Source organism: Sphaerodactylus townsendi, linkage group LG04 (genome assembly GCF_021028975.2).
Source record: "Sphaerodactylus townsendi isolate TG3544 linkage group LG04, MPM_Stown_v2.3, whole genome shotgun sequence".
Classification (NCBI taxonomy): domain Eukaryota; kingdom Metazoa; phylum Chordata; class Lepidosauria; order Squamata; family Sphaerodactylidae; genus Sphaerodactylus; species Sphaerodactylus townsendi.
The window spans coordinates 68,245,019-68,258,385 of NC_059428.1; positions in this window are offsets into that span (position 1 = coordinate 68,245,019).

Here is a 13,367-nt window from a genome sequence, read left to right on the forward strand (position 1 = left end):
ATTTTATTGTGCATTGGTTGCTTTTAAAACAAGTGTCTGATATGGTTGGCACTCATGGCAAAGATCCATGTACACAGGGATGCAGGGGAGGGGAAAGTCATGCTTTTGTGCGTAGATTTTAAATGAGATCCAACCCATATACTTAAGAGTGCCACCAATTTTTTAATCCACCGGTTTTTCAATCAAAAGTGTGATGGTAGGGGAGAAAACAAAATGGAACTCTTTTGCTACCAGCTTTAAATCTGCTTCTCCTCCCAGTCTGCAAGTTTGCTACAGTTTTTTGATCAGTCTGTTCCCAAGATCATCTTAGCTAGTCAGGAATCACATGCTGACATTATGTCATCATCCAGCCAATCAGACTTGGATGCCATCATCAAGACAATCAGAATGAGGACTGGAAGAAAGACTCCACTTCAGATAGGTTTGTTGATAATGCCACATACTCAACTAGATTTAGCTATGTGATGATATCACAAAGACAAATTAGAATAAATTCAGTGTTTCATGCTTTCACCCTGCACTGCACCCTCTAAAGATGTGACCAAATTACATGAAAGCACTGTTTTCATTGAAAAAGCCCAATTTCTGGCATGGGTTGATCCTATTTACGGTAGTATGCTGATGACACCCAACTCATCCTTGCAATGGAGGGTCAGCTGGACTCCGCCCCTGATGCTCTCCACCATTGTTTACAAGCTGTGGCTGGTTGGTGGAAAACAAGCAGACTGAAACTTAATCCAGCGAAGACAGAGATCCTGTGACTGGGTCGGGGGGTGGGGGTGGAGAGGCCGGGGAACTTCCAACTGCCAGTCTTAGATGGTGAGGTCCTACATCTGGCCTCATCACTGAAGAGTCTTGGTGGGACCTTGGACTCTACCCTCTCGTTGGAGGCCCAGGTCATAAAAACAGCCCAGATAGTGTTTTTCCACCTTTGCCAGGTGAGGCAGTTGGCCCCCTACCTCTCCCAATCTGACATCGCCACAGTTATTCATGCAATAGTCACCTCCAGGCTAGATTATTGCAACTTGCTCTATGCTGACTGACCTTTGTCTCTGATACAGAAATTAAAACTTGTCCAAAATGCAGCCATGAGGCTGCTTACAGGAGCAGCCAGTAGAGACCATATAACACCGGTTCTGGAATATCTACACTGGCTGTCCATTGAGTATTGGATCATCTTCAAAATTTTGGTGTTAACCCATAAGGCCCTAAGTGGCCTTTGACCCACATACTTGCAGGACCGCATCTCCCAATATCACCCTCAGAGACCTTTCTTCTCTGCAAAGGGTTAGGGTTAGGGTGGTGGTCCCAGGCCCTAGGGATATCTGGCTGGCTGTAACAAGAGCCAGCACCATAAAGGTCTGATGGAACATGCTGCTGAGTAACATCAGGACCCTGTGGAGGACCCAATTCTGCAGGGCCTGGAAAATTGAGCTATTCTGCCAAGCCTTTTCATCAAGCCAGCCGGATGTTTCCCAATTACAATGGTTGAATCCCCACAGGGAAATTCTATCTAGATCAAACCAAGTTTGAAAATAAATGGCACCTTTTCATCGAGGTTTCCCCATTGCAGCATATTTCCACTGAAGTCATCTAGGCCTATCTTGCATTTTTTTATTCCCTGACACGAGGGGGGGGGGCGCAGAGGAGGCAGACATACTAGAGAGGCACAGAGCAGTGCGCGCGGGACTTGCTGGAGGCTAGAGCAGGCTGGCCCCTGCTCGAGCGGCAGGGGCAGAGGAAGAGGGAGCCAACCATTTTTTCTAAACTAAAACCACAGCATTCAGGTTAAATTGTCGGCTTGGCACTTTGCGATAAATAAGGGGGATTTCGGTTGCAATTTGGGCACTCAGTCTGAAAAAGGTTCGCCATCACTGCTCTAAGTCCCCAAGTGTAGATACTATCTGGGCTAACATATTCACCACCCTGGATGCTCTATACTCCTAGTTTCTCAACTTCCACATAGTCCTGCGTGGTAACTTCTTGAAATATCTTATAATCTACACTGCCTTCATGCAGGGGCAGAACGAGGGGGAACTGCGCTCGACGCAGAGGCGCACCCTGCACCCTTGCCCCGGTGCCGTTTTCCCCCTCCCTGGAACACTCCTGGAACACCCTGGAATGCCACGCCTTGGCCACACTCCCCCTGCGGCGTGTGCCCAGGGCATTGGGCCCCCCACCCCATTGGCACTATGTCACTGCCTTCATGGAACCATGTATGATTCCTCTCTTGGTGCTTATACACACCAGGGCATTAGCACCAGTGGTGGGATTCAGCAGGTTCACACTACTTTGCCAGAACTGGTTGTTAAAATGGTGCTTGTAAACAACCAGTTGTTAAATTATTTGAATCCTACCACTGATTAGCATAATAGATTACAACTCAACCTCATCATTGCTATTACAATGTATTCACCATTTTGAAGTAGGCAATAGGACTGAGAGTGATCACTGTCCTTTAAGTATGTCACTTGGCTTCTCAGATACAGTTTTTCTTAACAGAGTGCAGGATCTTCCTGAATGGGCCCAAAAGGAGAAAGAATTAAGTGGTCTGTTCATCTGTATTCTAATATGGAAGATGGTGTATTCAATTGACTATATCAAGCACCAAGGTATGGTTTGGATACTTTGGAACTCTTTGAGGAAATTGTTCATCTTTAGACTCTTTCTCTCTAGTGACAGATCTCCAAAATCTAGATCATATTTTTCTGTAGGCTGGTTTGACCAGTGAAGAGCAGCTAGGAGGAAGCATGTTCATTGTGTATGCCAGGTGTGCAGTCTTGAATCTGGAGCCTTCCCTATTGCCCTTACATCTCTCAAGTCATCTTACAAAATGCTTCTAAAGCTATATAAGCATGCTTGTGTAAATTTCCAAAGGGGACACCCATACTGTTTCCTTGCTGATCTTTTATCTTGAGTTAATTTAACCTCAATTAAAAGTGCAAGCACCACGTATATTGTGGACTCATTTTTGACTGAATGTTCTGTAAAATTCTTGGAAGGGAAAGGTTGATGAAAACGTCTCGGATTTTTGGACCCTTCCATGCACCACAGTCAATTTTGCATAGCAAACAGGAATCCAAACTTTTTAAACACATGAAAGAGAAAGGGTGGAGAAATACTTTCCTTCTCCAGGAAGTTATTAAGCATGTAAGAGACTGGGAGCCAATTGGCTGTGTTTCCCTTGCTTTCTTCTTTTACCACATCACTTCAGTGGTCTGATCCTCAAAGAGTCTGGTTCAAATAAGTAAGGTTTAAGCTGGCAAAGCATTTCGTTCTAGCCCTTCATCTCTTTCAAAAAAGATAATATAGAAACTGTCGGGGGAAATCTGGACAGTGCAGTAAAATATACAGAAGCACCTGCTTAGTTTTTCTTTTAAAAAAGTAATAAAAGCCTTTTTTCCCAGACAGTATGATTTTGAGATGTTTCCTTTACATGAGACTGTTATGCTTTTTCTATCCATCTGTACCTTCCTTGGCAATCTCCAATAAGAACTCATAAATCTGGTCAAGTGTTTTTAAAAGGTTGGGGGAGAGTCATCGGAAAAGAAACACATTTTTTGAAGTTTCACACACAAGATATAGTATAAAAGCATGTAGCATTCAAACTAGTATCTTAAGCACCCTGTTCTTGATATGTGAGTTAGTTGCAAATATATTTGCATACTACTGGACAATAGTTCAGCCATCAATTCTTGCAGTTCCAATTGTGTAATGCAACCTGATCTTCTCCACAGTTCAGTTGCCTGTACAATTTAGCTTTCATGGTATATATTTGTGTAAGGATATAAAAAAGCCAGTTCACAAGATCTGGGTGGCAGCTCACCATATGTGACTCTCACTCTTTACAGTCTAAATATTTAGCAACTTGTTAGAGCAGACTGATGAATAATCTGCAAATATAAGGTGTTAAACTGTAGGAACATCGAGTATTGTTTGCTAATTATAGCAAAAATCAAAGATAAGCATGTTGGGAAGCAGGGTATTTTGTTTGTAATAAAAACTGCCCTTCTTTCGCCACTGTGCAAAACTCCTCTGTAGCAGAAACAGGGCCAGTTTTCCTGCCTCGCCACTCCGGCCTACCCCACCAATGAACAGGTACTGAGAAGCGGTGCCCTCCCCCCACTTGCAGTGAAAAAAAATGGAGGGAAAAACCTTGATTTTTATAAAGAAGGGAGAAACCTTGGGCAAAAAAGTGGCATGTGCAGGTGCTGCGAACGGGAGGGCTGCAATTCTCTTGCACACACAAGGATTTTAGATTTACATTTTAGATGGGGTGGTGGTGGAGGAGGACAGCAATCCCATTGCACATGCAAGGATTTTAGACCGGGGTGGGGTGGGGTAGCGTGGCGAGGGCGCTGATTATTAGTGCCTGATTTTTCAGTCATGTAAAACAAAGTAGTGAAAGTGAGTGGGAGGAATGGGGTGAGATTCAGCCAATCCATAGGAAACGGAGGCTGCCCGTGCATGCATGAAAGAAACTACAGAAGAACTTGCAGTGCTTAAGCAGTGCTTATGGAAAAGCCTCGGGCTTGTGGGGAACCATTTGGGGGTTCCCTCACAGGCCCTCACTCGAGCGAAGAAAGAGCCGGGCAGCAATGGGGAACTACAAGCAGGGTGAAAAGCCCTGCAGCAGGTATGCTCCTCGGCTAAGCCATGGTGCATTTAGAAAGTGCAAAATCAGCTTTAATGTGTTTTAAACTGCAATACTAAGCAGAATTATTTGGAAGATCATGGACTTCCAATAATAACTTGGACAGAACATCAGTTCACATACTGCAGAAAGCAGCACTTCTAGGAACTGCAGACATTCTACACAAATAGCTCTAATATCCTAGGTCCTTGGGAAGGACTCGACATTCAGAGGTGAATTCCAGACACTTGTGCTGTGTTGCTGAGGCCGTCCCAGTGATAATCAGCACGCTGGGCGCAATTCGAAAACACTAGGGCAGCACTTGAAACACCTTCAAATTGACAAAATTGACATCTGTCAAATTCAGAAGGCAGCCCTGCTGGGATCCGCATGAATACTATGCCGATACATTACAAGTTCCTAGGCCTCTGAGTGAGGCTTGAATTGTAATGATTAGCCAACAACCAGCTGAAGATCTGGCAGCTGTGAAATCTACAATAATAATTATTATTGTGCCCACACCTGGTGTTGCTTTGCTTAAATTTACATAGTTAGTGAGGTTTTTGGGAAACTTGGGCCTATATTTTCCAGTGAGTTCAGAACCCATTTAAAGTAATAGGTGACATTTCCATTAAAAAAAACTGAGTGCTCTGAGCACCTGGCATTCACTATTTCAGTGATCCTTGCACTCATCTTGTTATACAGGTTAGTATTTTTCATCTCTGAACTGTAGATGCAGACAACTGTGTAGGCATGGCTTGCCTATAGCCACCTGATGAGTTTGTGGCTGTGGAGATTCTTAGCTACTGAACTACAGTAACTCAGCTTTGTTCAGGTGTCCTCTGAATGTTAACTGATACTGCAAGGAGAACTCTTAGCACCCATTTCTTTCTTAAACATGCCCTTTGCCTTGGTGCTGTCTTTGCCTTGTACAATGCCTTGGTGCATTGTATTTCAGCCTTTTATTTCACATTATGCAACACTTTGTTCAATGGAAAAACCAATTATTTAAGCATGGATTGATTTCAATGGCCTTCATAAGAATGCGGTCTCAACCATCAGCATGGGGAGCCAACCATCTGCATACCTTCTTTTTTGTTGGCTAAATGGTCTGAACATGCAGTCTTGAAATCCAGCAAGATAAACGGTCCTCCAAAGCAACCCTCTGGAAGTTGAGGGATATGACCTAGCAAACTTCAACCAAAGGAGTAATGATGTTTCATTTATCTTGAACACTTGTACATTTATGACCTTTTCTCTTTTTGTCAGATCCATTATTAAATTATTCCAACAACATTCCATATTTATGTTAAACCATGTATCAGTTGTTTCTTATTAGACTTCTGGCACTTCTCCTATGCACAGTAGGCAGAAAGATCTTTAACTGTAAGATTCAAGAATCAGAAGAGTAACAAAGATGACAGCAATTCCAAATTATACAGAAGCCAACGGCATAGCTGCCACAGGGACATGTGGGGACATGTGCCCTGGGCACACACCAATTAGTCATGTGGGGGTACCAAATGCCCCCCCACATGACTATGCCACTGAGCCTGGGATCAGGAAGCAGCGCGGCCACTGTTGGAGCGCTCCAGCTGTGGCTGCGCTGCTTCCCACTCTGAACCGAGACTAGAGGCTGGAGTGTCCCTCCCTCTCAGAGAGGGGTGCTCTAGCCTTCAGCCTCAGTGCTTTTTTTTAAGCTGAGAGAGACCTCAGCTTAAAAAAAGAAAAGCACCAAGGCTGCAGGTTGGCAGCTGGAGAGCCCCTCCCTCTCTGAGAGGGAGGGAGCTACAGCCTTGGAACTTTTTTAAAGCTCTTGGCTTAAAAAAAGGAAGGGAGGGAGGCAGGGTGGGTGGGTCGTTGGGTTTTTCTCTGGCCCGGGGGTCTGCCTGGGCTGCAGCCCTGCCCCCAGCAGCTTCCCAGCCAGTCCCCGGGCTAATGAAGGAGGCAGGGAGGGTTTTTCCCTGGCCCGGGAGTCTGCCTGGGCTGCAGTCCTGCCTCCAGCAACTTCCCCAGCCAGTCCCTGGGCCAAGGAGGGAGGCAGGGAGGGGCTTTCTCCAGCTTGTGAATCTGGCTGGGTTGCTGCTGAGCCCAAGAGAAGGGAAGGCAGCACCTGGTTCCAGGACGTAAGTGAGGCATGGCGTGGGCATGGTGCAGGGGCTTATGGGGGGAAGGCGGAAAACTCAGAGTCCACATCAGGCTCCATTTTGGCCAGCTACGCTTCTGACAAAAGCCCAGTAGCACTTTAATCTATTCTAAATTTGTGACCATGTTCCCTTTCTCTCTCCACTCACTCTTTCCCATCAGCTTAAATGACCATCCTGTGTACAGCAGGCTGTTTCTTTGCACCATGCACTTAGCAAATATGTTTGTGCAGAATTTTACTCAGAAGACAGAAAGCAGGAAACTGCTGTATTTACTTCCACTTGGCATCTCTATAAGGAAATATCAGTAAAATACATTGTCAACAATAACAGCGTGTGAATTAGCTGTATAAACCACATCTTAGAAACATTTTCACGGGAAATCTGTTTAATAATATGGATGACTTTTCTCCTGTACCTAATTTTTTTGGCCATTAGCCACTGTAACTAATGTGAACACAAGAGCTTTACAGCAATTCAAGCCTGTCCTGTGTGCCACTGCATGTTTTTTGAATCCTCCACACAAATCCTTTTTTTCAGTACCATCTATTCTTTGGTGTGGCTGCATTCCTCTGTTCCAGGAGTTGTTTCAAAAGCCTCTTGCACTGACAAAAGTCTCCTTGCATAAAGTAAGTCACCAGGAGTGGGGGGGGGGACACACTCACATGATTGGTTACAATGTTCTCAAACTATTGTCTTCAACTCTTTCACTCCCAGGCAAATCCAATAATTGTTTCCCATGCCAAACCACCAGAGATACCATTTGTTCAAAATATAATCATAAAATTACTGACTAGCAAGGATTAGAGGGAACACATCTTGCTGGTGTTGAAAGAACTACCCTAGGGCTAATTAATCACCAGGTAAAATCCAGTGTACAGTCCTAAAGGGGTATACAAAGCAATGCCTACTTTCATATAAACCTACCCAGAAGAAGACAACTTTCTCAGAGGCCCTGCTCTTGTGTTCTCACTTTTGGAGACAAAATGGTCAGTGTTTTGTATTGGATCACATTAGGTTTTGGGAGACCCAGGTTCAAATCTTCATCTGTGCAACCTTGCTAGGTGACCGTGGGCCAGCCACTCATTCTTAAGCCTAATTTACCTTATGTATTGTGAGGATAAATGGAGGAAAAGAGAGCAATATAAGCTGCTTTGGATCCACATTGGGATAAAGTAATTGAATTAAAACATAGACAGATGGACAGACAGACAGAGCCTGGTAGCATATAGACCTGAGCAAGCAAGCATCATGAGTACTCAAGAAGCAACATTACCTGCCTCTGCATCTTGAAACTTGGTCTCTTCAGAGTAGATCGTTCTTCACAGTGAAGAGATGTAGGAAGTATGTTGTTAAACCTCAGAGATAAAGTACAATGTATTTGTGAGCAGACCTTCCATGAACATATCAAGATAATGAATTGTGTATCGCTCGATAAGGTGAGATCAATTCTCCTTCTTCAAATTGTGTCCAACTGAGCATTGGCAACCTGTCTGTCTTTGCTGCTCTCTAATGGAGACTGCTTGGCAAGGATGGAGGGTTTGACAGAGACATTGCTCAGAGGCAGTTGGTCACAGGATAGATGGTGCTTTTCTCTCCCACTCAATCTGCCACTGACAGCTGGCACTTATGGGAAGCGCTGCTGAACCCAGGCTGCTGGAAGAGACCTGAGCCTTTCTTCCTTTGCATATTCCAGCTGTAAGGCAGATGTCAATTGCTTCTTGCTGAGTTTGCTTGTTCAAGAGCTTGAAATTATTGGGTACAGTGACAACCTGTGCGTTTGCCTTTCTTCCTACTTCTCCATATGTCTGGCCACTGGTGGCAACAGATGGGGATTTTTGCTATTATGAAAACACAGGATTTCCAAGAAAATATACAATATATAACATTAACCAAGTACCTACAGAAATTAACTGATGATTGCAAAATATTTCTAGACTGTTTTCTTAATTTCCCAAATAATCTAATTTCATGATACATAGGCCCAGTGGCAGTCACTTAACCTATCTAAAATGTAGACACACATTTACTCAAATTTCCAGAATATTATCAAACAGTTATCCTTTATAAATGTACAATTTACTTCACAGCTGAGAAGCAGTCCTTATTCGAAGTGAGGCTTCCCTGTGTCTTTTTGTTTGCATTTGGTGTTAACCTACCCCAAAGTGTCTCTATCTGGGCCAATCTGACACCCCCCCCCACCCCCCACCAAACCCAACTTTCTTTTATCTTGCCATGTATTTTGGGAGGTTGTCTGTGTTTTTGTTGTGGTTGTTATTGTTGTTTGTTTGTTTAGAGGCCATCCAATCTATCAATACTTCACTGGAAAAGTTGCTTGTCTTTTTGTTTGTTTGTTTTGGGGCCTTCTGATCTATCAATAGTTCACTGGACAGAAGATCTTCATTCTACTCTGCTGGCATTCACAAACCAGCTAGGAAAGAGCAACAATGGAAATAAAGTCTTGCAGGAGGGGAGGGAGGGAGGGAGGAAAGAAGCCAATGACAGTTGTGTGTGTGTGAGGTGGGGTGGGGGTAAGAGATGAAGCATGGAAGGCAGGCAAAAACAAACCCAGCCTTGTCAATTTCAAGAGCTTCACCACTCCAGCAATACACTTTAAACATAAAAAAGAAGAAAGCAGGGCAACCTGATCATCCTGAAATGGTGGCCAGTAGGGTGGGTGGTAATGTGGTATTGGTGGATGAAAGTGGGGAGGAATGAGAAAACCCAAGGAAATGCTCAGGCTTATGGATTTCCTTTGCTTTTTCTGCAAAGGGAAAAAAGAAAGTCACACTTAAAAGAGCTTTCAGAAACTGCAGGGATTCTCTGATCTGAGAGCGGGGTGAGTACCAAAGAGATGGAAATGTGTGCATAACCAAGAATCAAATCTGAAGGGAATGTACTCTCAATGTGAAGAAGACCACACGAGCATAAATAGCCAATGTTAAGATACATAACTTGGAGCTACAAATTGCAGCTTCGTCTCTCATAAGTTTAAATTGCTATTTTTCTTCTGAGCAAAACATCTCTCTCTAGGCAGCAGCCTGTTGAAATATTCTTAATGGTGGATGTGCTTTCAAGCAATTCATGCACATTACCATAACAAATATGAACAGTTTCAGTTCCATCCATCATTTAACTGCCTTACACTGAACATTATGCACAAAGAAAGGCTTCAAGAATATCCAAGGAAGACATTACTAGCCAATGTTAAAGGAAGGCATGAGGCTCATTTTCCAAAATTTGTACAGAATAACAGTTTTACGTTGTCTTTAGCATTCTGTGGAGCAAAAAATCTTCATCTATCCTGCTGAGATTATCTGATCTGAAGCTGTTGTTTTAGAATCATACATGCTAAGAGACAAAGGATGGAACATATGGCAAATTCTTGCTCTTGAAGACACTCAAATAGCCTGGAATCTATCAAGAGGATTCACATGTTGAACAGTCATAGCAGAGACTTAAAATGGCTCATTGATCAACAAAAGGGCTTAAGTTACATGATGGTGATACTAGAGAGGCAGTGAAGTTACATTTAAGGATGTAATAGCCTCATCTTCAAGGAGTGCTTTCATAGGAAACAAACCTCTATTTGTGATATTGCCCTTGTAATGCTAACACATTCAAAACACAAATACATTGACTGTTGAATTATCTGCTAGCTATTTCCAGTAGCCTGTGTGTGTTTGTCTAAACTCTCTGCTCCCTTCTCTCTTTTTTGAACTGTGACACATAGCTTGCACACTATCACATGTAACTAGGGCAGTCCCAGTGTTTCTACTGATCTGCTGGCCAGAGAAAGTGCTGTTCCCTGAGAGGAGATTGATCATCATTGCACTAAAAAGGTTTATCCTAAAACTGCTCATTTTGTTTTAAGAAACTTGCTTGTTCTACTAGTGGCATAGGTCCTTCACATTTGCACAGGCACATATTTTATACTCAGTCCACATGAATACGAACAAGATTTTTGGAAAGTCAAAAGAGAAACTGAGACTTGGCATTTATAAATGTTTGTCACTACTCAGAAAATATCTGCCATTCTCATCTGACCTTCAGTCAATCTGCCATTCTCATCTGACCTTCAGTCTCATCTGACCTTGATTTGACTCTCAAGAACTAATTGTGTGTTACAGAGAAATTAGAAGGAGGATTTGTGCTGGCCTATCCTCTAATCCAGGGGTAGGGAACCTTTAACACTCAAAGAGCCATTTGGACCCATTTTCCACAGGAAAAGAAAACACTTGGAGCCGCAAATAATTTTTGACATTTAAAATAAAGATAACACTGTATATATTGGGTTTTTTTACCTTTTACTCTGCTCATTCTGAGAAGCACATGGATTCGTCCGCCCTGCTACCTGCAGGGCGGGCAAGGATGGGGCCAGCGGCTTGGCCTCGCCGCTCCAACGGGGTGGGTGAGAGGGGAAGCCAGGCAATTGGTGCGCCCACCCTGCTGCCTGCAGGGCAGGCAAGGATGAAGCCGGCGGCTTGGCCTTGCCGGCCGCCGGGAAAGCGCCCGCCCCGTTCGAACAGGGCGGGTGAGAGGGGAAGCCTGCGGCGCGGCCCAGCCAGCCATGGGCAATAGGTGCGCTTGCCCTGCTGCCTGCAGGGAGGGCAAGGATGGGGCCAGCGGCTCGGCTCGTGGAGCCGCAGTGCAAGGGCAGAAGACTGCATGCGGCTCTCGAGCCACAGGTTCCCTTCCCCTGGTCTAACCATTTCCTGGGGAATTCTGAGCAATACCGGGAGGCCATGGCTGCATTTCTGGGTACAATTAATAAATCTCATGGATCTCAACAGGACTGACTTCTGAGAAGGCATGCTTAGGTTTGCACTGTGTTTCTCTTAACATCAGGAATGAGAGGAAAGTGTAAGACAACACAACCCACAATCGTCCATGTCTGTACATTGCAGGGGACATTTGGAAGGAGTGGGCAAAATGTCTTTCAGGAAAGCAAGTCTATGAATACAAATGTGCAGGAACTATGGATCAGTGGTACAGCATCTACTTGGCATGCAGTAGGTTCCAGATTCAATCTCTGGCATTTCCAGTTAAGGATCAGATAGTAAATGACATGAAAAATCTCCACATGAAACCTTGTAGATCTGCCATCAGTCTGTGCAGCCTGCATGAACCCTAATGAACTAGTGGTCTGATTCAATATAAGGCAGCTTCACGTGTAAGTGATGAGAAATGTACATGTGTAGATTCCATCTGTCTGACTTGGAATGTTATTTTTCTAATGGTCTTGACCATGAAATGGAGCCTAGGTACATATAATTTGTATGTGCATTTAAATACTATAATCATATCGGGTCATTCACCCATCGTGTGTAATAGATTTTTGAAAGTCCTTGATGTATTCTATGCTAAGCACTTAGTGGCCATTATGTCAATTCCTAGTGTTGAAATTACTAGGAACAACTCTTTGTTATTGGAACAAAGAAGAAGGAGACTGCATGCAGTGTTTCTTCATTTGTGAAAGAAGACAAAAACCTTTAGGAGTTTTTTTTTCTTAAAGAAGAAATCAAGCATGAAGAAATTAGAAGTTAAATGACCAGGCAAGTTTTTCTACAAAACCAAAAGACAAATGACCCGTTGATCATCCAGAAGTCTCAAAGGTGTCTCAAGGCAAATGTAACTACAAATGTTAATGGACTGGTAACCCAACCCACAATACAATGCACTCAACCACACCTTTGCACAGCAAGTTCCACCCAAACACTTACTGATTGGTTCCCCACCCTGGGTCATGGATAATATATACCCCACTAAACATTCTCTTCTCACTAGACAGTGTGTAACAGACTTCTCTCTATGATACACCTCTGAAGATGCCAGCCACAGATGCAGGCTAAACATTAGGAACAAGATCTACCAGACCACGGCCACACAGCCCAGAAAACCCACAACAACCAGTTGAATCCAGCCGTGAAAGCCTTTGAAAATATTCCCTTTTCTAAATTGTGTTTATATGATAATAATCATTGAGGAAGGGTACTGATGGCATTACCAAATGAAAAGTCATTACATGTTGTGGTGGTTTTAATACCATATTAATCAAAATATTTGTGTAAAGTCCAGTGAATTTTATGTTATTCTAGGCCTGGTTTGATGACTTGGCCACATCAGCAAATAACTGTGATACGATACTGTTGCAGTTACATAACAGTTCAACTTGTTGAGTCACAGTGATGTCACAGGCTCACCTAGGACATATGTCCTGATTCGGACTTTCAGCAGATGTGGGTGATGCTGGGGCAAGAAAGAAGTTTGGTCACCAGGGATCCAGATTTAATTATATTTATCTGATGTGGAGTGATGGATTGTAATGGAAATGGAAAACACAAGCACAGCAAGACAGACATGAATTGTGCCATCAATATGAATTGACAGGTAGGAATCCCAAATCTCTTGATATAACTTTCTATGTAGGCATGAAAGAAAAACAGAACTTTGGCGTGGAGAGGGAGAAAAAAAGACCAAACATTTCCCAGTGGCTTCCAAGAACATTTTTTTCATATCTTAATTCTTACAAATGTTCTTGTCTTTGCTTCTGCTTTCTATACTATTTTTCCATTATTATGAGGCTTTCA